Source organism: Adiantum capillus-veneris, chromosome 30, assembly GCF_014529385.1.
Source record: "Adiantum capillus-veneris isolate H3 chromosome 30, ASM1452938v2, whole genome shotgun sequence".
NCBI classification, from domain to species: Eukaryota; Viridiplantae; Streptophyta; class Polypodiopsida; order Polypodiales; family Pteridaceae; genus Adiantum; species Adiantum capillus-veneris.
The window spans coordinates 64,773,788-64,800,640 of record NC_140960.1 but is presented as its reverse complement, the minus strand read 5'-3'; positions in this window follow the sequence as shown (position 1 = coordinate 64,800,640).

The following is a 26,853-nucleotide window of genomic DNA, read 5'->3' as shown; positions in this document are numbered from 1 at the left end:
TGAACAATGAAATGCACAATCGTGGACATGTGCTTCTTCAAGATAACACTCGAATTTCTCTGGATTTATACATAATCGTAGAATTTGGTATGAGCCTAGATGATACAGTCGTCCTGCAATTAACTAGAAGTTTTTTGTTTGTCGAATTGTTTGTTTATTGGATCTGTCTTCCCTGTTATCAAATCTATCTCCAAAGGAAAGAATGCTAACAATTTCCTGAGGCCATTTGGGTATCATTTCAATATTGAAAAGATAAGCATCAAGTATGTCATCGTCTACTCCTTCAAGAGCTTCCCCGTTTTGTAGCCTTGAAAGATGATCTGCCCGTAGATGAGTTTTACCCTTTTTGACTACCACTGTGAAATCAAACTCTAGCAATATAATAAACAAGCATACAATTCTCCCAGTATTGCATGGTTTATTTACCAGATACAAAAGAGCTTGATGATCTGTGAAGAACACAAGTTTGTTTGCGAGCAAATAATGCCAAAATTTCTTTGCAGCATAAATAATTCCTAACCCCTCTCTTTCAGTGGTTGTGTAGTTCTTTTCTGCACTATTTAATTGTCAGCTTGCATAACAAACTAGGAAATCCATTGTTCCGTCTCCAGGTTGAGCTAGAATACTCCCAATTGCAGATGCAGATGCATCGATGTGAACATGAAATATCTTTTCCCAATCTGGTGCTTTAAGTACGGGTGCTGATACAAGGTTTTCCTTAAGCTTTTGGAATGATGTTTCACACTCCTCAGTCCAGTCCAAAATGACTAATAAGCGATACAGAGGTTGTGCAATGACTGCATACATATATATGAATCTTCAATAATATCTGCAGTGTCCCATAAAGGATTGCACTTGTTTCACATAAGTAGGCCTGGGCAAGTCTACTATGACTCTGATTTTGTTGAGGTCAGTGGTTATGCCATTTCTTGAGACAATATGTCCTAAGATGAGGCCTTGCCTAACCATAAAAATACACTTTTCTAGGTTTAGACAGATTCGATATGTTCTGCACTTCTCAAATACCTTTTGTAAATGGTTAATATGTTCTTCTCATAGAAGAGAGTGTATACAAAGATCATCCATATATATTTCTAAGAATATTCTCAGGTATTCTTTGAACGCATGAGTCATTAACCTTTAGAAGGTAGCTGGGGCATTGGTTAAGCCAAAAGGCAAAACTCTATACGCATATATTCCCCATTGTGTGGCAAACGCTGTTTTGTGTTGATCCTCTATTGCAATTGCCATGGTTATACCCTGAAAACCCATCTAGAAAGGAATAAGCCTGTTTCCCAGCCACTCTCTCAAGTACATGTTTTGTGATCGGCAAGGGATAATTATCCCTTATGGTGGCTGCATTTACTTTTTTGAGATTCACACGCACATGCAGCTTTTTGTTCTTTTTGGGGACAACCACAATGGGTGACACCCAATCTGTATGTTCGATTTCATAGATGAATTCAACATCCATCAGCTTATCAATCTCCTCTTTGATTCGTTTAGCAAATGTGTCATTATATGTGTAAGGACGTTGTTTGCTAGGTTTGGCATCTGATTTCAACGGAATTGTATGTTGGCATATCGATGGATCAACTCCTTTGAGGTCTTTGTAGGACCATGCAAACACATATTTATACTTATTCAGAAGTTGTGTTAGCAGTTCTTCTTCTTCAGGCTCTACATTAGTTGCGATATAGACAGGCTAAGGCTTTTCGCCTGGCGCAACGAGGTTTATCGTTTTGCATTTTTTGGCCCATCGTAAGATTCCTGGTTTATTCTTTCCCTGACTGGTGGTGTCATTATGATTTTTCTGTCCTGGATGGTGAATTTTTGATAGTGGGATGGTACATTCATGTTCCCTTTTTCTGACTCCTCCTTACCAACACTTTCTCCCTCCATAGTCCATACCTCTCGTAACAACCGTTTTAGTTCTTGGTATTTCTTTTTACGCTCCATTTTGGTCCACTCTAGGTCTTTTGTTTTTTCCAGTTTTGATTGTTGAGATTTTTTTGATTTTGTTTCTATTTTAGCCTTCCGTACTTGTTTTATTTCCTCTTGTGCTCCTTCCCTTCGAATTCTGAGAATCTGCCTGATATTTGGTCTTTTACACAATCCTCTGCTTTGACAAGCATTAGATAGTGAGTTTTCTCTTTTCTGGGCATCGGGTTCTCTCTCATTATGTTTTTTGCTCGTTTTCTTCTATAGCGTTCCTGGCGTCTAGGGTGCTGATTGAAAAAATCATCAAACTTGATATTTGTTTTTGTCTCACGCTCGCTTGAGCTGTCTGAACACTCGTTATCTACATCGTTATTTACCTCCAGATGCTCAGAGGAGTCATAAAACTCTTCTTGATCTGGTGGTTCTACATTCTCACCTTTTGCTGGTATAAGGCTTACCATGTAATAGGGTAGCACATCATAGCCGTTCTTATCACAAAATTTTGTCGTTGGACTATCTGTAATGGTATAGACATCCAATGTTGCTAGTATGTGTTCCCATTCCAGAGGTTCTAAGGCATCTTCAGGAAAAGGTTCCGAAATATAATCCTTGTCCTCGATAGTCTTTCTAAGACGCATTCCTCTCTTTTTAAGCTTCCACAATGTGAAGCTCCACACATCCATAGCTCTTTTTTTTACCCTAACCATGCTGGGAGTTCAGACCTTGCCAATGTAGCTGAATCAAACTCTTCCACTGGTGTCTGGTTCACATCTTTGTAACTATGGCCTTTTAGGTGTATTTTGGTTGTAGTCTCGCCATGTCTGAGGTATATGTGGTCGTAAACCCAATCCTGGACCATCTTTAATTGTCTCATGAATGATCTTCCCAAGATGATCCATAATTGTTCTTTTTGTTGAAATCGACTATTGCAAATGTATGATCATACTCGATTCCGCACGAGGTGACAATTACTATTTCTAAAAGTCCTAGAGGATTTTCCATGAACCCATCTGCCAGTTGCAATTTCATTCTGGTAGCTCTCAGAGCCGGTTTTCCCCATTTTTTCCAGATTTCCTTGGTGGCGATAGCGACTCCTACTCTAGTGTCAAAAATAGCTTTGGAAACTACTCGTTGGAATTCTACTGGTAGTGTGTTATTTCCATCTTCTCCCTCTCAATACTCTCCAACCTTGTTTAAAGGTGCTGGCCTAGTGTCTAGTTGAGGCTTGTCCAATTCTCTAATCCCTTCTTGAAGCTTCGAGGTGGGATCTTTTACTCCAAATTTTTCTAGGCATTTTCCTACTGTGGTCCACATGTTTGGTTGTAACCTCAGGAGTTCGGCTAATGTGATTGTGCATGCCACAGGGGTGGACAGCAACTCAATCAACCCTTGTGAATCCATCACTCTGTTGGAAGAAAGTCTTTGATATGGGATTGTTCTCACCTCATACTTGGCTTCATACTCCCCTAGGTAAGAGGGTAGAGTTTTCAATGAGTCTGGTTGGCTGTGCCCCGAACTAATCGATCCCTGGTCTCCCCCTTGTGAATGCATATCAAAGTTCATTTTTGATCTTGCCTCAAATTCTTCAATGGGAAGTAAGATCTCAATTTTCTCTTTTCTCGTGCTATTCGTTTGGTAGCTCACCCGGTTAGCTTCGTTGGCATCACGGATTTGCTTCCACAGGTCATCTAGACCGTTACAATCCTTACCCATTTCTACCAATGTTTTAGGCTGAAAACCATCAATTGTCTCATCTATTGTATTTGGCACTATGATAGGTTCTCTCCTAGACTCAGAGGCAATCGTGAGTCTCTCCTTCGTGTCTACTTGTTTCTCTAAAGTTGGTTTGATAGGGATTGGAGCTGGTACTTCATGCCAACTTGCAGGTTTACTAAGCGGGTTTTCTATCAAGGATTGGGCTGTTTCAATCATCTTTTGACACATTTCCAACCTCTGTTTTTCTATTTCGGCATATGGATAAGTCATCCATCTTTGCTCTTGGGTTTGGTTGTTTTTGAGTCTGGCTTTGTATGCTTTTAAAAGTGTGTCTAACTGCTTATTTACCTTTTTTGCCAACACTGATCCTCCTGATCCTACACTTTTGGGTTCTGCTATTTCCTTGGGTGCTATGGTTGCCGCAGTGTGTGAGCTCGGACTAGCTAGATCCTCTAACCGCTCTAATCTATTTTTTGTGTGTTTTAACTCCTCAGATAGAGCCGCTTGCTCTCGTTCTCTCATGGCTTTCATACTCACCTTTATAACTTTCCAAGTGCTTCTCTAAGTTTTCATTTATGAACTTGGGGAATCCGTTTTTGGCTCTTCAATTATGGGTTCATTCGTCATTCTTTGAGCTTGGGCTCGTGTCACTGCCTGAATAGCTATTACTGTCTCGTTTTCTGATCCTACACTGGACGGCACTGCTTCCAGCATGTTCAAGGTAGTTTTTGCTCCTTTGCTCGGGTTCTTAGGGCAATTAGGAATCAAATGAGTAATTACACACTCGGTGCAATATGCGTTGAGTCTAATGATTTCATCATGAGGACAGTCTCTTAGCCAATGGTCTCCACCACACTTGTAGCAGGGTCCCTTAGGCTGTTGAGGTGCTCCTTGAGCACCTCTTTGTTGGTATGCATGTCTCTGCCCACCCATGACTCTGTTGGCTATGAACAACAATGTTCGTTCATCCAAGCTATATCTTCCTTCTCCTGCTACCTGCGCAGCTACTATTGGTTTTCCCGCACTTCTCATCATGCTCCAAGGTTCTTAGGGAAATTAGGAATCAAATGAGTAATTACACACTCGGTGCAATATGCGTTGAGTCTAATGATTTCATCATGAGGACAGTCTCTTAGCCAATGGTCTCCACCACACTTGTAGCAGGGTCCCTTAGGCTGTTGTGGTGCTCCTTGAGCGCCTCTTTGTTGGTATGCATGTCTCTGCCCACCCATGACTCTGTTGGCTATGAACAACAATGTTCGTTCATCCAAGCTATATCTTCCTTCTCCTGCTGCCTGCGCAGCTACTATTGGTTTTCCCGCACTTCTCATCATGCTCCAAGGTTCTGGCGTTGGGGGTTCTTCCGTTGGATAATAGACAAGATTTGTAGCATATCCATTGGGATCTTCGTAATATGCATGCATAGGTACCAAAGCCTTCTCCTCTGGTTTGGTTACTATTGGTGTGTATCTTATGTCGACTGGTCGTGCCCCAACACTGGTTGTGGTCTTTCTACACCTATAGGTCCTGGCAGGTTGCTTGCTTGATACCTAGGCATCGGTGGAAGTTGAGGAGATGCTACCTGAGCTTGGGGAGCATAAGTGTTAAGTATAGAGCTTGATTTACCCTTGTAATTTTCTATGGTAAAAGCGCACATTTGTAAGGCCCCCATTATGAGGAGAAGCCATCGTGCGTGAAGGAAAATCACTCACCGAAAACCAAAATTTTCACGGACAAGAATCAGGGGCAACTTTAAAGGCTCCGCCCCCGAGACTTTTTTTTCGCCAGAATATTATGGCCGGACGGCGGCCGGAAAGTGGTCGGAAAACAACCGGTCGGTTGGCCGATTGTCGATAGTCAATGGCCAATGGCCGGTGGCCGGTGGCCGGATTCAATGGCCGGTGGCCGAATTCAAAAGCGGACTTGTCTGCTCAAGGGCGGCCACACATGGGCGGATTGGAGGGTCCGATTTGGACTTATTCACACAAGGGCGGCTACACATGGCTGTCTCTCATAAGAGAGGGCAGCTCTTTTGGCCTATAAAAGGAGGCCATTTCTACATACATTTCATAGTGTGAAGTTGATGCAACAAGGTGAGTGTGAGGTGGTGAGAGTGAAGCAAGGCGGGAGCTCCATTAAGGGTATAATCCCTTTGTAAACTACTTCTTTTTTTGAAGTACTAAATCCATTGAGTGGCTGCTTTCTCATGGACGTAGCCCACATTGGGTGAACCATGTATATCGTGTGTACTCTCTCTCTCTCTCTCTCTCTCTCTTTCTCTCTCTCTCTCTACTCTATAATCTCGTGTATATAAATCTGCCTCTCTCCATTAAGTAATCTACTCAATTATCTATTTAGCTACGTCTTATTTCCTAACAATAAGGTCGTTCTCTCACATATCCCTTGTTATAATAACATTCCTCCGTCACATGGTTTGTCCAATTTTTGTTCAAAAGCACGCCACTTTGGTTGTTTAGCTTGAGGTTTGGCATACAGGTTAATCTTTTTTAGCACTTCTTCTACAAGCTACTCCTATCTTATAGCTACTTCTTCTTTTGGTGTTGTCTTAGCTGACTTGCTTTCACTTTGTTGTGAGGATGAATCGTTGTCAAGATCCTTGAATTCACCGTCTTTATAGACCGCACAATTGTCTACAAGGTAAAGAGCCTCCTTAGTTAAATCATTTAACGTTGTGCTCCTCTTCATATGTAAGTCCTTCTTGAGATCTGCATTCCTTAGTCCTTGAATAAATATAAGCATAAGTTTGGACTGAGTTGGCAGTTCTTCCACAGGTTAGAACTTAACATATCTTTTGAGTCGGAGGGATGCCTTTCGCACAGACTCCCCTTCTTTCTGTTTGAATTTATGGATTTGTGAGACTGTATTATGAGCTATCCCCCTTTGTGACAATTCCTCAATAAACTCGTCAAACACCTCCTCCATAGACTCAAAGTCTCTACGCTCCACATAGTCAAACCAAGTAGCTGCATCCTCCTCTAGGGTTAGTCCAAACCCTGCAAATTGGGTAGGAAAGTCTAACACCTCTTCAGCTCTAATTACATGCACAAAGGCTGCTACATGATCCCTAGGATCTCTGTTTCCCGTGTATTTCTTGTTTACCCATTTTTGCACTTGAAAAGGTCTAATTCTACGATGTTCTATAAATCTCATCATTGTTTCTCCTCGTCCTACTCGATATACCTCCTCTGGCCTTCGTTAGTGGGAGGGTTCCTCTCCCAGAGGTGCCCCTAAGCCATAATTTCTGATGGTTTTTGCAAGAGATGGTTCATCTCTTCGAACTCGTTCTATGGGTTGTCTTCCAGGCTCTATTGACCCTTGAGTTTTTGGCTTACTCCTGCCATGATACCGTGAATAGTGTGGTGGTTCTTGTAAATCCCTTAGCCCCTGTGTGGCTGGATAACCCTCTCGATTTTGGTCTTGTTCTAATGTTGCACTTTGTCGAAGCCATGCCTGTAATGATGGTTGGGTTGCTGGTTGGTTTTGGTAGTTAAACGTCTGTTGTCGGTTAGAATGTGAGCTCGCATCGTACTCTTCTGAAAATGGATTTGTCGATTTGCTAGGGGTGTAGGTGACCCTTGGCACTTCTTCGGGGGCATATGTTGATGTCTCTGGAGCTGTTGTCTTTTCTATCTCCTCTGGGAGAATACGTTTGTATTCTTGCCCGTACCTATCAACAAAAATGATATCCTTCCCTATAGCAATTTCATAAGAGAATAAGTAAAGAATCTTTGCTTAATTCGTTTGTTTAGGGTTCTTTGCATCGAAAGTAAGAGACTATTCCCTCACTCTCATGCTTGTAAATTCCCACCTAAGTTGCATTATTCGTTATTCGGGAGACGTATAATACGCGAATAATGGGCGTATTATTCGTTTATTTAAATTATACAGCCATATTATACGGTGCCACATCAGAATACACGGCCAAACGCATAACTTCTTGGTTTTTCAATCGAAAAACTTTTCGAACGAAATTATTTTTGAACGAATTTATTTTTGATCTAAAATTATAACGATCGAATATGTTAGTATATATAGCAACACGCGACAACCCTCACACCATCTTTCACAGTCAGTGTTTTCCATGTGAGTATTCTCACCAAACGATCAAAAGAGTAATATGTAAAAAAATAAAACAATTTGATTTAAATAAAAAATAAAATTCAATGGAATTTAAGTTTTGTGATTCAAATTTATGAATTTTTTTTGAATAAATTATATAAACAGTTGAAAGTTTGTATTTTGTGAAGAGTTTAATCTCTCACCTGATACAAAATGTAATTATAAGAATCACTTGTCAATGTGTTCAATTAATTGACACTTGAAAGTGACTAATTTAAAAAATTAGGATATTATCATTGTGTGTAGAGTGTACTCTCACATGAGATAATTAGTTTAAAAATATAATTACATAAAAAAATTTTAATTTTATGTAATTTAAAGTTCGATTTTGATGTGTAGAGATTTTCTCTCACTTCAAAATGAATATAATGAAACAAAATTATATTTTTACGTTTTGTGTAGATCTATTCACATTGCTATGCTCTCACTAGAGTAAAAAATTAGGAAAAACATGTCCAAAAATATTGATATTCTCCTATCTTTATTTGAACTGCAAAATCTACCGTACTGTGTGAGAGCATACACATGCTCGCATCGTAGACAGATAATCGCTTAAAAATCTATGGTAAAGTGTAAGAACTTTTTGTTCGCACTTTACATAGATACAATAATTATCAAGTATTGTAAGTGATTATCATTTTGACATTTAAAAATGTCACTTATAGCTCTTGTATGTATAACAATTTATAATGATAATCATTTTAATACTTGATTTAATTGTAATTATTGATTATCGTAATGTGTTAAAGATACAAGCTTGCACTTTAGATAAATCGATGCAATTTATATGTAGTCCAATGGTACTGTTTTTTATTGTTGTATTTTTGTTCAATCATTGTTTTTAATTATATTAATTTTGTTCAATCCTTGTTAGTTAAATTAATTTAATGTTTAAATTGATTTTGATTATGAAAATGATCATTGACTTTGTTTTTACTAGCAAATTACTTTTGTGCATCATGGTGAAAGAACAAGAGTGGAATTATGTGCATGAGTTGAAAGCTGGGAGAAATATATCTCGACTTCAATGTAAATCTTGTGGCCACGAGTTCAGTGGTAATGCAACCAGAATTAAAGAGCATTTATTTAAAGTCCCTTGCAATGTTGAAAAGTGTGGGGACCACCAAAAGATATTCATGAAAAATTTGCCATGTATTCTCACAAAGTAAAGTTGATTCTTGCAGCTAAACATAAAGGTGATGTTTCTAAAGATATTCATGAGAATATTGAACCATTTGTATGCAATGAGGCAACAATGATCAAAGTTCTCAATTGAACCCTCTTCATGGACATGCTTCTATATCAGGAGGAGTTTCTAGCACAAGCAAATCCGGCAGAGCGTCATCCAATGGACAGACAATGCCTGAAGCATTAGGTAAACAATGGTTTCTTGAGTTGCATCTAAAATGGACACAAGCATGTGTTGTGTGTGGCATATCGTTGAATGCTATGCGCAATCCAATATTTCAAGATGCTTTGATGAGTACATCCAAAAAAGGATTTGTGCTTCTTGACTATAACAAGATGCGAATTGAATATCTTAATAAAGTCAAAGACAGTACTGAAGCCATTCTCAAACGCTCAGTTCTAGAGTTTGTTCCAACATATGGGTGCACCATAGCATTGGATGGATGGACTAACTGTGAGAAAAAACCTTTAATCAATGTAATGCTTATTAACCCTAGAGGGGCTATGTTCATGGAAGAAAATGACAGCTCATTGAAAGAGAAGACTATCACCTACCTAGCAAGGGTGTATGAGCGTGCAATTGCAAAGGCAGGTGGACCAAATAATGTGACTGCTATTGTCACAGATAATGCGGCCAACTACAAAGGAGCAGGAAGAGCTATTCAAGTCAAGTATCCGGAGATTTCTTGGGTACCATGTCCAGCTCACACTTTAAATTTGCTCTCAAAAGATATTGGTAAAATGGCATGTGTGAAGCAAACTTTATTGGATGCAAATCATGTGGTGAAATTCATAAGAGAGCATCAATTTTCGTATGCTCTTTTTCGAACCAAGTCACCAAATAAAGCTTTGCAAATATTTTGCGCGACAAAGTTTGCTACGGCATACTATGTATTGCTGCTTTGCAAGAGTTGAAGCCTGCATTCATGGAAACCTTAGCAGACAGAATATGGGATGTATGGCTCAGCAAGTATCCAAGTTATCAGGAAGCAGCTGGTCGATGTGCATAAATAGTAAACTCGCCAGTATTTTGGCGTAATGTAGAAAGAATAGTAACTGTGTCAAATCCATTTGTAGATCTTTTGAGAGCAGTTGACACAGATTCTTTTATTTTTGGTAGGGTCTACTAGTATATGTTAGAGGCTATACGCAAGCTAGGAGAAAATGTCAGTTTTGGTGCAAAGGATAAAGATACCATGATTACAATTGTTAACAAGCGTTGGGTGCAGCTGCATATGCCATTGCATGGTGCGGCTTTTGTATTGGATCCTAAGTTTCAAATGCATTAGCAATCTGCCAACAAAGAACTTATGTCCGACTTCAAAACAATGTGCTCCCAACTCTTAGGGCACGAAGATGGAAAAGTAGCTTTTCATCAGCGATTAGATTATGCCAACAGAACTGGTATGTTTCAGGATCCGTGGCATATAGATGCCATTGGGCAAACAAGTGCACCTTTATGGTGGAAGGAGTATGGTGGAGAGAAAGTGGAGTTGCAACACATTGCAGTTAGAGTTTTATCAGTAGCTGCATCAAGTGGAAGTTGTGAGCGAAACTAGTCAGCATTCGACTTTGTGCACACTAAAAAGAGAAACAGACTTCATACTAAACGGGCTGCTGATTTGGTGTATGTTTTTTGCAATATGAGACTTATTTATAAGCCTCAAAACATTGCAACTAGAGCCGCTCAAAATCAATATGGAGTCTTCCAAACGCATGAAGCTATTTCTGCAGAAGTTGATGATGATGATGATATGGAATGGGAGATAGTTTTAGGAAGAAGATTGGACGGATAACACTTTAGAAGAAGAAAGTAGCGGCAACATTACTGAAGAGGAGTCTTCCATCGAAGTCATGGGGGTAAGGCTTAAGCCAAACAACCAGGAGATCTCTTGTCAAGGTTTGGAAGAGGTAGGTACTCAAGAGAACCAAAATGTGCAAGATGAAGGAATGCTAGAAGATATGTTGTCTACAACACTTACAAAGGATGAAAGAGAGGAGTTCAAAGGTGTGTTAAGGAAATTTCCTAGGCTTTTTGCTAAAGACTACACCGATGTGCATGGAGTAGATGTTGTTCAACACAAAATTGAGTTGAAGCCAGAGGCCACACCTAAGGCTCAAAAGCTACTAAGGCTAGGAGTCATCAAGGAGCAGGCTTTACTCAAGGAGGTAAGAAAGATTCTAGCAGCAGGTTTCATTTATCCAGTGGAGAATTCAGAGTGGGTCTCTCCCGTTGTTGTCACTCCTAAGAAAAACGGCAAGTGGAGGGTGTGTGTGTATTACCGTCCACTCAATGAGGCAAAAAAAAAGATCACTTTTCCCTCCCATTTCAGGATGAGATACTAAATGAGGTAGCTGGTCATGAGAAGTACACTGTGTGTGATGGCTACTCGGGTTACTTTCAAATAGGTATCACATTGGAAGATCAGTTGAAAACAACCTTCATCACTCCTTGGGGTTGTTATGCTTTTAGAGTCATGCCATTTGGCCTGACAAATGCTCCTGCAACTTTCCAACGCTTCATGAACATGGTGTTTCAAGCATTCTTTGGAAAGTCCATTAGGGTTTTTATTGATGATTTTTGCATTTATAGCTCAAAATCATTGCATCTACAAAGGGTAGAAGAAGGTTTAAAGAAGCTCTATGACATGGGAGGTCAACTCAACCCCGACAAGTGTCACATAGGTGAGGATGAAGTGATCTTGCTTGGTCACAAGGTTTCCTATAAAGGCATTGAGGTGGATCCTTGAAAGGCAACGGCTCTTATTGAGCTCCCATCACCCAAGAATCTCAAAGAGATCAAAGAGATCATCTCATTCATTCAAAAGGTGAAGTATATGTCACGCTTTATGCACTTGGCTTCGGAGTTGCTTCATCCTTTGCAAAAGTTGACACAACAAGTAGAATTTACATGGTCTGATGAGCTTGAAGAGTACTTTTGTAACATTAAAGTCATTTTTTCAGAGCTACCAACACTCGTGCCTCCTTGTTGGGAGTACACATTCTTTGTTAGCTCTAGTGTTGGAAGGGAAACAATTGGTGTTGTGTTGCTACAACAAGATCCCCATAGTACCAGGATGCGCCCCGTCTACTTTTCTAGTAGGGTCATGAATGCCTTAGAGAGAGTCTACACAGAAGTAGAACTCATGATGCTTTCTCTCGTGTTTGCGGTGAGAAAGTTTCAATCCTACCTGCTACCAAAATCTTTTGTAATTCTCACTGCAGAAAATTTGTTCCCTTGGGTGTCATCTCAAATGAATCTTAGTACTAGGATCTCAAAGTGGATTATGGAGTTGCAAGAGTTCCAATACTCTTTCAAGGTAGAAGATAGTGTGCGTGCACAATTGGCAGGGATCCTTACTTATAGGATACATGAGAAGGAGATTAAGGTGAATGAAATAAAGACCCTACCATTGCCACCACAAAAAAGTATTCCTAATGCTTTTACCTTGTTCTTTGATGGAGCTTTCGATGAGCCACAGGAAGAGCAGGGGGAGGGCTACTGTTGCTCAACCCAAGTGGAAAGGTGGTCATGAAAGAGAAGGTCAATCTACCAGGTTCAACTAGCAACAATGAAGCAGAATATGACAGACTACTTCATGGTTTGAAGATGTGTATTAGTCAAGGTATACAACGTCTCATGGTAAAGGGGGATACACTTCTCATTGTGAAGCAAATATTAGGCATTTGGGCATGCAAGAATGAAAGCCTTAGGACAAACGTTCATGCCATTTGTAGGTTATTTAATCAGTTTGAAGAGGTGAAACTATATCATATCCCTAGGAAACAAAATGAAGATGCAGATTTACTTGCACAACAAGCAGTTACATGTGTTGAGAAAGAAGTGCAGGTCATCATGGTGGCAGCAATTGTCAAGCAACCGAGGTCCCAGGGATTGGAGTCATTGACTCCCATTATTGGCTACATTTTTTAGGGCGAGTTTCCACAAGACTTTACGAAGGCTCATAAGAGGAGACTCATGAAGAAGGCAAGCACGTATCTCTTCCTAGAAGGATCCTTCTATCAAAGAGGGAAGGATCAAGTGTGCAGAAGAGTACCAACTATCGAGGAAATTCCAGCCATTTTAAAAGGGTTGCATGAAGAGGCATGTGGTGGTCATTTTCCCCAAGAGTTAACTATGAAGAAGATTTTTCTTGTGGGGTATGTTTGGCCAAGTCTGCATGTGGATGTCCAACATTGGTGTAAAAGTTGTCACGATTGTCAGGTAAATGGGAATAGAAGATTGGTTTATGGTCCAAGGAAAATCGTGCTTGCAAATGGACCCTTTGAAAAGTGGGGCATTGATGCTATGGGTCCTTTGCCTAGGACAAAAAATGGTAAACTCTACATTCTAGTGGCTGTAGACTATATGACTAGGTGGGTGGAAGCACAAAGTGTGGCAAAGGTAAACGAGAAGATAGTGAGAAAATTCATCTACACTCACATTTGTTGTAGATTTGTCACACCTTTGGAGATTGTTTCTGATAATGGTCCAGGGTTTAGAAAGGGCTTGCTCACAGAAGTCTGTGAAGAACTTCACATTTTACATCGTCATAGTACACCCTACTATCCCCAGTCAAATGGTTTCGTAGAAAAAGCTAATGGTATCATTGCAAGCATCATTAGAAAGATGGTGAAAAACAAGACAAAGTTGTGGGATGACTTCTTGGATGGTGCCTTGTGGGCGTATTGAACCACATATAGGGAAGCCACAGAGTTCACACCATTTCACTTGGTCTATGGTCAAGAGTCTTTACAACCAATTGAGCTCAACATTCCAACAATGCGACTTCATGGAAAAGCAGCACAAGATGATCAAAAAGCATGGATGGATCGACTTCTTACCTTAGCTGAGCTTGAGTGGAAAAGACAAGCAGCATACAAGTGCTACAAGAGGAAAGCTACACAGGCGAAGGAGAATCTTGACAAGAAACTAAAGGATAAAGGCATCAATGAAGGAGATCTTGTGCTAAGGTATGACAATCGACTCGATAATTGTATTGATGCCAAATTTGAAACTAGATGGCAGGGGCCATACATAGTTAAGAAGGCTTTCAATTCAATTTACTATCAACTTATAGACTTGAATGGGAAAGAGCACTCTAGGAAGGTAAATGGTTATCGCTTGAAGCCCTATTTGAGTCGCCTTCTACCAAAGGATCTACCAGATATCTGTCAAAAGGCCGCTATCTCATGTAAGTATTGTTCCATGAAGCATGAGTGTAACTCAAACCAAAATGCCAAGGGGCCAAACAATGAAGATCTTGTCAAGGACTCTAAACTACTCTCTTTGGAAAAGATGCTTTGTGATGGTACATGTGAGTTAGGGAATTTTTCCCACATCTCCTTAAAATCCTCAACTAGCTAGTCATTTGGGCTAGTTGAGTCAAAAAAAATAAAAAAAATAAAAAATATTATGGCCCATTTGTGTGTAAATATTTCATTGTATATATGGCCTAAATATAGGTATTTTTATAATTATTTTGGTATTTTATTTAAATATTTATACTTAGGTGTGTGTTTTGTTAAACCTGTGTATGCCTTCTTTCATCCTCTTACACCATACGTATATTTTTTGCCAATATGTACATACTCTAACCTAATATTTTTCTTTTATACAAATTACCTCCACATTTTCACCCTCACCCTCGTGAAAACAAAAAATTGATTTCTACTCCCTTAGTCACGTTTATTTATTATTTACTTGCATGCATTTTCCTCTTTCACCCAAAATAATACAAAGAGGGACCATATCATATGATTCCAATATCTTTCCATATCCATAATTCCTCTAAAAAAAAATTAATTTTTTTACTCATTATTCTAACACCATGTGCTCATTGAGCTAAAATCCATGAATAGTCCATACACTAGTCCCAGTACCATGTATATATTTCTTTATTCACCAATAATCCTCCTCCATGCATGTGTAAAGGGAAACTTGGATGCTTTGTATTATGACATGACAAAAGAGGGGCTCACTCTTGGATGCATTGTACAAATTCAACAAAGGAGGTGAGATTTTTGGCACCCATCTTCACTCCGAATTTGGAGCGGTGGTCGAAAGAGAAAATGTGGACCAAGAGTTGAATAATCACCTCAAAATTTTGGTGATTTTTGGAGCAACCACCGGTGAGCTAAGATTTTTTGAGTGGACCCCAGTCTGCCCACTTTTCTCACAAAGTAGGTCATAGTCTTCTCTCACCTCTTTCCAAAGTTCTACACACACACACACACTCATTCCTCTCAATCCCTTACTCAAACCTGCACCTTCAATAGTTTCTCTCACCTTCTTCACCATTAACCTCCCCTCTTACTCCCATAGCTCTCATATGAGCTCTCCATGTACATACACCATCTCTATGCCTCTCTCTATTATCTCCAAAGTACAATTCCATCTTACCCCTTCTATATATACATAAATTCAGCATGTGTACCATGTTTAACCTCTGCAAATTAAGAGATCTCATTAACCTAATTGCCATTTTCATCGTGATAATCAACCTTGGCGACGGGGGTGTAAAGAAGAGAAGACGAAGAAGAAGATCGATAGTCATTTTGAGAACCTACACAAGTAAGTCAAAACTTCTTCAAGCTTCACCATCACAAGGATTTCCTCACTTCATTCAACCGTCCACCTTGTTCTACCCATTGTAAATACATCATTAACCTTCTAGTGATTACTAACACTAACCAGTAACATACTAACACAAAATAGCCATTGACCTAACCATAAAAGACACCTCACCTCAAGACATGTGTATAGTAACTCTCTCTCTCTCTCCCTCTCCTTACTTAAAACATTACTTTCACCTTATCTACCATCAATAATGCTCTTTTTTGAGGCCACATCCATGACTCAAGCAGACAACGAAGGCCCGCAATGTTTTGATATGCAAAAAATCCATAATCCTGATTTGTTAGATTGTAAATTAGGATTTTCAATAATCTTAATGAGGGGTCTCCAGCCTATAAATAGGCCCCTCTCCTTCTTGTAAAACAACCTCCAATATCTCACATAGCACCCCAACACTCTATGGAGACTTAGGTGTAGCAACCACTTTGTGAGCTTCACTCTTAGATTGTAAATTAGGATTTTCAATAATCTTAATGAGGGGTCTCCAGCCTATAAATAGGCCCCTCTCCTTCTTGTAAAACAACCTCCAATATCTCACATAGCACCCCAACACTCTATGGAGACTTAGGTGTAGCAACCACTTTGTGAGCTTCACTCTTGGTGTGAGAGAATCTTTCAAGCTACCCATTGCAAGTGAGGGAGCGTGAGTTCAAAATCTTAAAACCACTATTGTATATGTTCCTCCATCATCAAGAAATTGAGGTTTGGTGCATCAAAGGCGTGATTCGACGTTCAAATCTTCGTCCTTCCACTTGTGCGATACGGTTTAGTGAATTCAAGGTGACTTGTGTATTTTGAGTTCTATTGTTTGATCTTGTTTTAGAAAGTGTTTTAGTGTGTTTTCATTGCCAATTTTGTCTCCATTGTAAGAGGGTATTGTGGTGAGAGGTCTCCCACACCCTAAGACAGTGTGTGTGTGTGTGTTGGTAATGTTTAGCATTCGCTAAGCATTTAGTGAGTTTTTGTACAAGCTCTTTGATAGCAACATAACGAACCATCTCCATTTGCAAGTCACAAATAAGATATTACGCAAGATCCATTCCTCTCTCTCTTCACTTTTTTCTAGCTCTCTCTGGTCCATTTTGTGTGTGTCTTGGTGTGAGGTTTCTTGTGTGTGTTGTGTGGTGCGTCCTCTTGGTTGTGCCAAAATCTCTCTTGCGTCCTAGTTCGCATACCATAACTAGGTGGTGCCCTTTCACTTATTTGGCAGTGGGTTTGTTGTTGTTGTTCTTGCTTGTGGTTGCCCCATCCCCAATTGAGCAGCACGGGAGCCTTGAGAGATATTTAGAGTTTGCCTCTCTTGTTGCCCGCCCCGAACCGCCTCACTACATGAAATCATGTGTACACCCCCAATGCCGACGCATGTGAGTAGGCATAGATTATTACAGGAAGAGTAAGGCCAAGGTGTTTTACAAATGCATCTTCTTCTCAATAATCTTGCTCAAATAAGTGGAATAAGTCTCGCATCTGTTACTACTCACGGGTTGATTTCTCGTCGTCCAAGTGGCCCACTCCAAGTACCAAGTAGCACGATTGTATTGGAGAAATGTGTTGTTGCCAATGGCGCCCCAATGGAGCTCCTACATGCCTTGAAAGACATGGTGAGAAGGCAACCTTCTCACCATGCCTTTCAAGGCATGGGGGAGCCCCAATGGAGCTCTAAATGGAGCTCTTCCATGCCTTGAAAGGCATGGTGAGAGGGAAATGTGCACTTGCCCTCTCACCATGCCTTTCAAGGCATGGAGGAGCTCCATTTGGAGCTCCATTGGAAGCTCCTATGGCACACGTGCGCGCACACACACACACACAGAGTGCTGGTACTACTACTACCCTAAATGTACCTAATGCACACACACATATGTTATTGGTTTTTGGGCTTAGTCACTAAAGATGCTCTGAAAAATGGTTTTTGGGCTTACTACTCCGACTCAATGGTTTTTGGGCTTAGTCACTAAAGATGCTCTACTAATTGTGTACTAGTACTGAATTAGTATTGATACTAATACGGTTTGTGTTCTATAATATACTAAACCGAAGCTACTTGGGTACAAGTACTGTAGACATTGGTATACTAGCACTGAACTGGTACTGGTAGTGATACATGATATACACAACTAGTACTAGCAATGGTACTATTACTTTATTGTAATGAGCTGGTATTGCTACCACTTTATACTGATCCTAGGACTGGACTGTTTGTATACAGTAGTATATTGAACTCACACTGGGGCTACTTATGAGATTGGTACTGGTGCTAATTGTGTGCTGGTAATGGTGGACAGGTTATGGTACTTAGACTATTTGTTTAATATAAAAGACTAGACTGGCACTATTTTGTGTACTGGTATTGGTGCCACTTGTGTACTAGTGATGTACCGATACTGGTATTGGTACTGGATTATATTGAACTGGTATCGATGCTACTTGGGTATTGGGGATACTGGTACTAGTGTAAAAAATGGGTGGATCTGTTGCTGGACTAGGATAGTATAAGGAGAGTGTGTAAATGTCCTTGGGAATTATTTGGGGTGAGTTTCCCCTGGGAGTACTTGGTGTCTTATAGTAACTAGTACATAATTTGTGTTGTTTGGGTACAATATTATACTAGACTGGTACTGCGCTACTTATACAACTCGTACTGGTATTGTATTTTTCTGAACATTAAAACACACACACACACACACTTTGCTTGGGATAATGTGTTAATTATCTATATTGACAATGGGCTACTGATATTCGAGCCAATTTTGGTATTGATGCTACTTGTGGACTGGTCCTTATACTGGTGCTATATGCTCAGACCATAGGGCGAACTTTTTGGATAATTCTACTACATATTTTAGGACCTTTTTCATGATGGATTGTCATTTTGGTACCTTGTCAGACTGTGACCAAACATGGCAGGATAGTGCCTCTAGGTGTCTTAGACCTCCTCGTAAAGTTTTGTTACATCTTGATTCCATTCGAGTGCGAAAATTGCCATGATGACCTAGAGCGGTGAGAGAAGGACATAGACACATTTTGCGATCATTGAGTGGTGGTTTGCTTGTTGAGTTGGTGTGTTTGATTGTTAGGTTAGATTTTTGATATTGAAAACCTCAAAGAGTCTCCGTGTCCCATCCAAGTAACTTCCCTAAGTATTGACATATTATGTTAGTACCAGATAGCTATGCTACAAACATTTGTTATGGCGACCCGCTAACATTGGTATTGTTGCCGGGGAATGATCCTTAGATGGTGAGTAAGTTAGTGCATATTTAGAGCGTTCTTTTTTGAAGATTAATATTTTTAATCCATTTATACTTTAGCAGTGAAGCAGCTAGACGCGGGGTTTAGTGCTTGGTAGAGTCTAGAAGTCGCGGACTTGCTAGATCTATTCTCAATAGGTAAAGAGGGTTTTGAGTGAGATATCCAAAATCTTTTATTCTTCAATTTTCTCTATGCTTACAGAGTGTTGTACCATTTTTCGTTTCGACTTTATTTTGTACCATTTTGTTTGTTTTTGTTTCATGTTTTGTTTCAGTACTTAGGAGTACGATAAGTAGAAACTACCACCATGAAATTTGGGCTGAAAGATTAGGGTAAAAACTATTATGAACCATATTTTGGGCAAAATAACCATAACTCTGGAAAAGTAAAAATTTGATGGTCAAGACTCAAAAGCTGATCCATATTCAAAAATAATCGTAAAAAGGGCATAACCAAACCGTAGAGAGTGAATCCAAAAAGTTTAATGCTGTTTGGTGGAGGAACATGGATCGCAATCCATGTACCCCTATGACTTTTTGAGCAAAAATAGATACCATTGGATCTAGTGTGGTTCTATATTACTGATTATACTTTTGTGAGAAATTGACACTGAAAACTCACTCAAATCAAGAAATTTTGTAACGGATGCAAAAAACTTGGAAATTGACCAAATTTTGGGATTTTTCAACTTTTCTAGACCTAAATTAAAAAATAAGTGAAAATCTGACATCCATAGAGTCAAGCATACAACTAACCAAATTTTATGTTTAGATGTGGTCAAACATGGATCACGATTCATGTCCTTCTTGACCATCTAGAGCTAAGATTAATTGATTAGTAGGTAGCTGACACCATTTGGAACAGCTTTACTAAAAGAAACCATAGCAAAATAATAAAAAAGTTGGTCAAAAGTGCCAAACACAGAAACTAGTCAAAAACCATAGGGCAGACATAAAAACTTAGTTTTGACCGACCATAACTTGTCCAAATTCAAAAGTAAGTGGTGGAGTAGACTATTAACACTACAAGTAATTGGCATACCAAATTTGGTGTTCAGATGTGATGGAGCATGGATTGCGATCCATGTCTCCCATTAAGATTTTTGGCTGAGATTTGAGCAGTAGGCAACTGAGACAGAGACAAACCCTTCTCTAAAAAGACTCATTGGAAAAAAAAAAGTGGTGAAAAGAGCCAAAATTAGAACATTGTCAAAACTATCATAGCAGACTAAAGATGTCACTTTTGGTTGAGCAAAACTAATCCAAATTCACTTTTTTTTGAGATTTAGCTTGTGGACATAGTGAATAACGAGCTGCCAAGAGATCAAGTTTAGGTGTGGTTGAACATGGATCCTGATTCATGTCTCCTAGTCTCAGAATTTGATGAAATTTGGTACAAAGCTTGTGCATAACCTTGTCTACATACTGTCAAAATTTGATAGGGGAATGGCTTGTGATCCGTATACCTGTTCATAGTGGGGGCATCTAATTTGATGAGCTTGTAGACATACTTGAGTACATCTCAAATCTCAAGTTTGAGCTAAAAAACCCTCTCGAGACCAAGATACAAGCCAATGTTCTTGTGTCATGGTTCTGAGGCTGTTTTGAGTGTTGTCTCAAAAGCACTTCACTAAAATTGCTCTAACTTCTGATACACAATTCCAAATTGAGTTAAATATAGCTAGGAAGATAGGTTGTGGCAAAGGAACCAGTTTTAGAGATCAATATTTTCAAGGTTTCTAATTCCAAACTTTTAGAGTACCCAGAACCAGCTTTCCAAAGACCAAAGGATCACAAAGACCTAGCTTGTGAGAGACCTAACCAGGGGCAGAAATGGATAAGTTGCACTAAGCATATGGGTGCGCTGACTTAAAGATAAGTTAGTATATGTTATGGGGCTAATATTGATGCATTTTTTTGAGATTAAGTACTTTCTTTTTCATATCATACATGCATCCAAAAATAGAAAATATTTGTTTTTGCATATATGTGAAGCTATGGTGTATGCTTGATCAAAGTGGGGGGACTATTTTGTATCATGATTGGAGTGATGTGGTGGTGTAATATGATGTATGGAACCTCATGGATGGATGTGGATATCTTGCACATATGCGTGTATTGCTTTCTATCCTTCTAGGTCAAAACTATCTCTTTGTGAAAGGAGGGTGAGGTGTGGTCATAGTACATCACTTATGCATGGTCAAACGTAATCAAAGTGATATTTTGAGGTTATGTTTAGTCACTCTTTGAACTTATTTTAACTATTTGGGTGGTTCATGGACGGAGGAAAATCAGCCTTAGCCTATGTCTAGCTCAGGCAAGTTGGAGGTGTTTTGGCTCGCTCTCGGAAAAGTGAAATTCTCTCTGTCAATAGTAGGAGCAAAAGTGGATGGGTGCACCTGTCGATCCCACATATGGTCTAATGCTTTTACTTAGTCATTTATACTTTGAAGTTATGGTATATCTAGATTTTATTATTTCATTACTTTATGGCTTTCCTGTTTTAACTGGATGGGGCATTTGAAGTTTCTCTTTTGTCAATCTCTTGTGTCTCTATGCACTCTATTTCACTCTCCTCCTCTCTCTCTCTCTCTCTCTCTCTCTCTCTCTCTCTCTCTCTCTCTCTCTCTCTCTCTCTCTCTCTCTCTCTCTCTCTCTCTCTCTCCATCCCTGCATTCTATTGTACACAATTATTCATTGGTCATTTTCTTGAGTACACTTTTATGCATACACATTTAGGGGTAGGACTAGTCATTAGGTACCTCTGGATATAGTGCAGCTTAGGGCTTAATACTCCATATTAGTTCAGGGGGACTGATAATTCCTCCCCTATGCAAATGCTTGCACAACTTAATTTATATTGAAATTGTATAAAAGTCTAAATTGTATACTTCTTGCATAGGTCCATAGGGAGGGGTATCTTTCACCTAGTATTAGAGCCTAAGGTTGTAGGGATAACCTAAATCCTGATACTAGGCGGGTTAGTTATGCACCATACATGCATTCATGAATGCTTTTTGAAAAACAAATACTATATCTATTTGCATTTATGAGTGCTTTTGGTTGGTGATATCTGATCGAATTGTCTTCTTGTGTGGATCTCCATGGTATTGGATTACAATGAGTTGATTGGAATATCAGATGATTGTATTAAGAATTTTGAATTCTTGTTTTGTGGCTCTGATTACTTTAGCAAAAGGGTAGGAGATTTTGATGATAGTATAAATAACTTTTAATGCCTCATAGAAATTCTTGTCTTTGGACTAGGTATATAAATTTCCACCCATTCCTTAGGAAATTCTGGTTATAGGATTTTGAATCTGATATGATATAGTAGCAATAATGCCTCCTAAAGAAAATGGAGTGGTTGTTAATGCCAATGTCCCAATTGCACCTCAGCCAACTTTAGTCGATCAATCAATGCTATGGTTTGAAAGTCACAACATGGGAGCTTTAGCAAAGAAGTCAAAGATGTATACAAGGTTCTTGAGGATTGGATTGAGCATATGTATGATTATTTGATTTGGATCACTCATCTACCAAGACTAAGTTCATCATTTTCAAATTAAAATTAGAAAAGATGGCCATGTATTGATGGAAGGATCATTGCGATTCTAACCAAACACAAAAACTTGGGCTTATATTTTCTTCAGAACATTTATAAACAACAATATCAAAAAATTTAAAAATTTGTATATGAAATACTCTTCACAGTCGTGTTATCGACCAAGTTTTTGATGTACTTAATACTTAAAAAAATGAATTGCACATGTATGTCGAGGTTAACGACTTGAATGCCACATTTATGCAAAAATAGATGCTTCTAACAAATGACACTCTACTAGCCGCGTTATCGATCGACTATCATCCAAATCTAAGGATAATTAATGGCTTACATACGAGCATCATATAGCCGTGTTACCGATCGATGCCTGTACGCTTTTTTTGGAATGGGAAAGGGAAGTTGACTCACCATAAGGATACTAGAATCGCTGCATTACCGACGTAGTACCCAGACAGTGAGCCAATACTTACCACAAGGACACCATATTCCCCATGTCACCGAGGTGATGCCCCCGTGGTAAGCATTGTTCCTTAGAATAGCTTACACACACACTCCCATTGTGTGGTAAGGTACCTTATGAATGGCGTGCAATATGACAAAAGGCACGCTACCACACAATGCATACACACACAGAAAACACATACTCGGGTAGTGTGGTCAAGTACTCCACTACTGCCGTGCACTACGATGCAGAGCACGCTCCCACATGACCCCCTCTCTCCCTCTTTCCTCTCCACGTACCTGCGAAGTCGGTCATTGATCTCTCTCTCTCTCTCTCTCTCTCTCTCTCTCTCTCTCTCTCTCTCTCTCTCTCTCTCTCTCTCTCTCTCTCTCTCTCTCTCTCTCTCAAAAGATGGCTCAAGGAATAACATCTAGCAGGCCCGATCTAGGCCCTATATATATTATTGAATAGCCCCGCCAAGCTTCTTGGTTTTTCCAACGGGCCCATAGGGAAAACTTAGAAGGTCGGCGGGCCCGCATGGAAAACTAAAATTCCCAGCGGGATTTTTGTGGGTTTCTAGGTTTCTCTTAACTGGCTTCTTTGTGATCATGTTAAGTGTGATTAGGTAAATGTGTCAATAAGACCTTGTGATCACACAAATTTTGTGGTAATTACGTAAATATTAAATCCATGATCCCATTTGTCCTTTCAAACTAGGACATAGAGGGAATCAAGTTCTTATGTCATAAAATCTAATATCTAACCAACCCAAATGATTTTCTCATATTAAACTGATCATTTAATGTGGGAGAATAAACGCAAACAAGGGTTAGGATATAGACATGTGCTTATAACACGGGGTTAGGTCTAATAACACGGGGCCAATGGTAAAGGGGCCCAAATGAGGGATGGTCTATCAAGGGCAAGTCTAACAAGTGGAGCTTAAAGACCTTAGAGTTAGCTTCATTGAAGACCTCCAATAGTTAGTTTAAAAGTCCTTTGACCTTAGGTAAGCTAAGTATGTGCTTGACGTGGGAACCCACCGACCTAAGCTTGAGGTGCTTGTCTTGCTTGATGATTGCAATGCTTGAGATGCTTGAGGTGCTTGATGATTGAGATGCTTGAGGTTCTTGTCATGCTTGAGATGCTAGGGTTGTACTTGAGGTGAGAACCCAGCCCAAGCTTGAGGGGCTTAGGGCCAAGCTTGTTGTGAGAACTAGGACCAAGGTTGAGGGGCTTGAGGTGGCAGAAAACTCAAAATAGATATCTACAAGGAGGGGGCAAGCCATGCAATAAGGGGGGGTGTTTGCTTGACCACTCTCTCTCCCAAAGGGCACCCCTTTCCCAAGAGGCAAGTAGGACACGTCAAGCCCCTAGCTAGGTTACTCTCATGGTGTGCCTAAAGCCTTTTGTTTGGCCTTCCAATGGTCCAATGATAATTTAGTGGATTTAATTAATTATTTTAGCATTTATCAAGCCCTCTCTCTCAAAGGGGAAAGGGGGGAACTTGTCCCAAGGCTACCCTTGTTGCTTGGTATGACTCTTGCTTGTGATTGGCTAGGCCTGTAGGGGTCCAATGAGCTTCAAGCATGAGCTACAAGGGGGGGACGACCAAGGCAAGTAGGGGGCCTGCTTAGGGGGTATACTCTTCCACACACACACACACACACACACGTACATACTCTCATTGTGTGAAGTGCAAAGTGCAAAGTGCAAGAGCTCCCTCTCGTTCTCCAAGCAAGTAGAGAGTTTGAGATCCTACACCAACACTCTTGGCTATGGAATGCAAATCCAACCAAGAGCCATGCTTCAATGCTTAATCTTGCCATCTTTTCCATCTTCATTACTATGCTATTATGTATGCTAGCAAGAAGGTGATGATAAGTGAGGAACTAATTCTTTCTCCTATGAAATGTTTCTTCATCCTCTTTCCTACCCTCATTCCCTGCTAGCTCTCTCCACCTTTGAAGGTGTTTGAGGTCTTTGGAATGAATCTTAGGATAGTTAATGCTTTCCACAAAGTGTATGTTATGATCATGATGCATGTAGATTTTCATATTCATTGCCTCACCTAGGTCACAAGAAACACAAAGATTGTTTTGTAACAAGTCTCTCTTGTGATGGGAGAAATCATAATACAAATGCCTATTGGAAGGGGACCGGATCCACATAAAACCCGTCCTCAACTATTGTCATGTTCTTTAAATTCTCTCTCTTGCAAAAGTATTATTCATGCCAAGTTAACTAAATGCTATGTTTATGTTGCTAACTTCAATTATGTTCACCCGTTATGCTCACAAAGTAATTTCTCAAAAGTACTCTCTCTAATTTCCACTACTCTCAAGTTAATAGACCAATTCCATTGCATCTTATATACAGCTGATTGGTTGAGATTAACCCTCTAGCTATACCGACCAACACTATAGAGACTTAAGTAAGAATCACAAGTTTGACAAAGAGTTGCAGAGTCAAAGCTTTGTACAGATAGCTAGAATCAAGGACCCTGCAAGTTGATAATCATTTTGGAGTGCAAAGTGCTTTACAAGATGAGAAAGTGATTGGGAAGTAGATCAAAGAAAAGTGCAGCTACAAGCAAACTTCTAAGGTAAGAGGTTCGGGTTGATAGTTGTGTGTGTGAAATATTTGAGGAATTTCACATCGGGTAGGTTTCTTCAAAGAGATGGAAGAGTGATAGGATATTAGGTTAGCTTAGTGTGTACAGAAGAGAGTGTAAACTAAAAAAGGATAGATCTAGATAGCACCAATCATAAAAGAGGATAGTGATACTAACACCTCTTTCAAAGGATCATATCAGTGGATGGCTAACCAACAACTTGGAGGTTTCCAACAACAAGACAATGGGGGGTAGCACCTCCCAAAAACCCTTAAACATACCAAAATAAATGGAAATCTTCCTAAAGGAAACAAATGCCCATGAAGCCCTAATGTATGCTGATGCTTGAGGATGGAAATGCATCTATATTGAATAACCGCCAGCGAGAGGATTGGCAATAATCATGGTAGCTGGCAATGGTGATAGGTTTTGTAATGAAGAGGGAGACCACTATCTCATTGTCAAAGACCCAAAAAATTACAATCAGTATGGAGACAACGTAGCAAAGGGAAGTAGGTTACGGAGACCCAAGAATGACCTCCTAAACTCACTCTTTTCGAATCCTTCTACATTCATGACAAGAGAGTAGTGAGAATGGCTACAATTCAAGAAAATACTGGGATTTACAAGCATGGATGAGAATATGAACCAATTCACCCAGAAGACGTGGGGAAAGTGATAACGCCGAAAATATTGGAACATGCTTCAGAAGAGAAACAAAAGCCCATACAAGCCCCTAGCAAGTCTACAAATCCCTTCTCAGATGACTATGACACCACATTTCAATCAATTAAATAGCCATTTCCCAACCCTCGAATTTCACAAACATCATTGCTATCATTTCAAGCATGTCTTGAAAAATTTGCAACACCAGACCTGAACACAAAATGGTGTGGATGTCATGCCACGTCAGGGCTAGAAGCACCACTAGAACCACCAAAACCACCACTACATCAACAATACCAGGATGAGAGAAGAATGAGAATTCCAAATTAGACTGAAGCACAACATTGAGAATGCCAACAAGAAGAAAGGGTCCGAGCAGAGGAATGATCACTTGCTAGGCCAATCAAGAACTATGGATTAGGAGCACCCATAGGGAAGAAACATGGACCATATCCTAGGCTAGAAAGATTTCATCAAGGAGGAATGGCATGGGCCTATGTTTATCATGATGGATAATTAGAGGATTAGACCTTCTCAAGTCCAAAAATGGGTTAACAAGAAATACTCTGGAAATAGGGATCCAAGGGACGAAACATGAACCATATCCTAGGAAAGAAAGGGTTCATCAAGGAGGAATGGCATATCCTATGTTTAGAATGATGGATCACTAGAGGATTAGACCACCTCAAGTCCAAA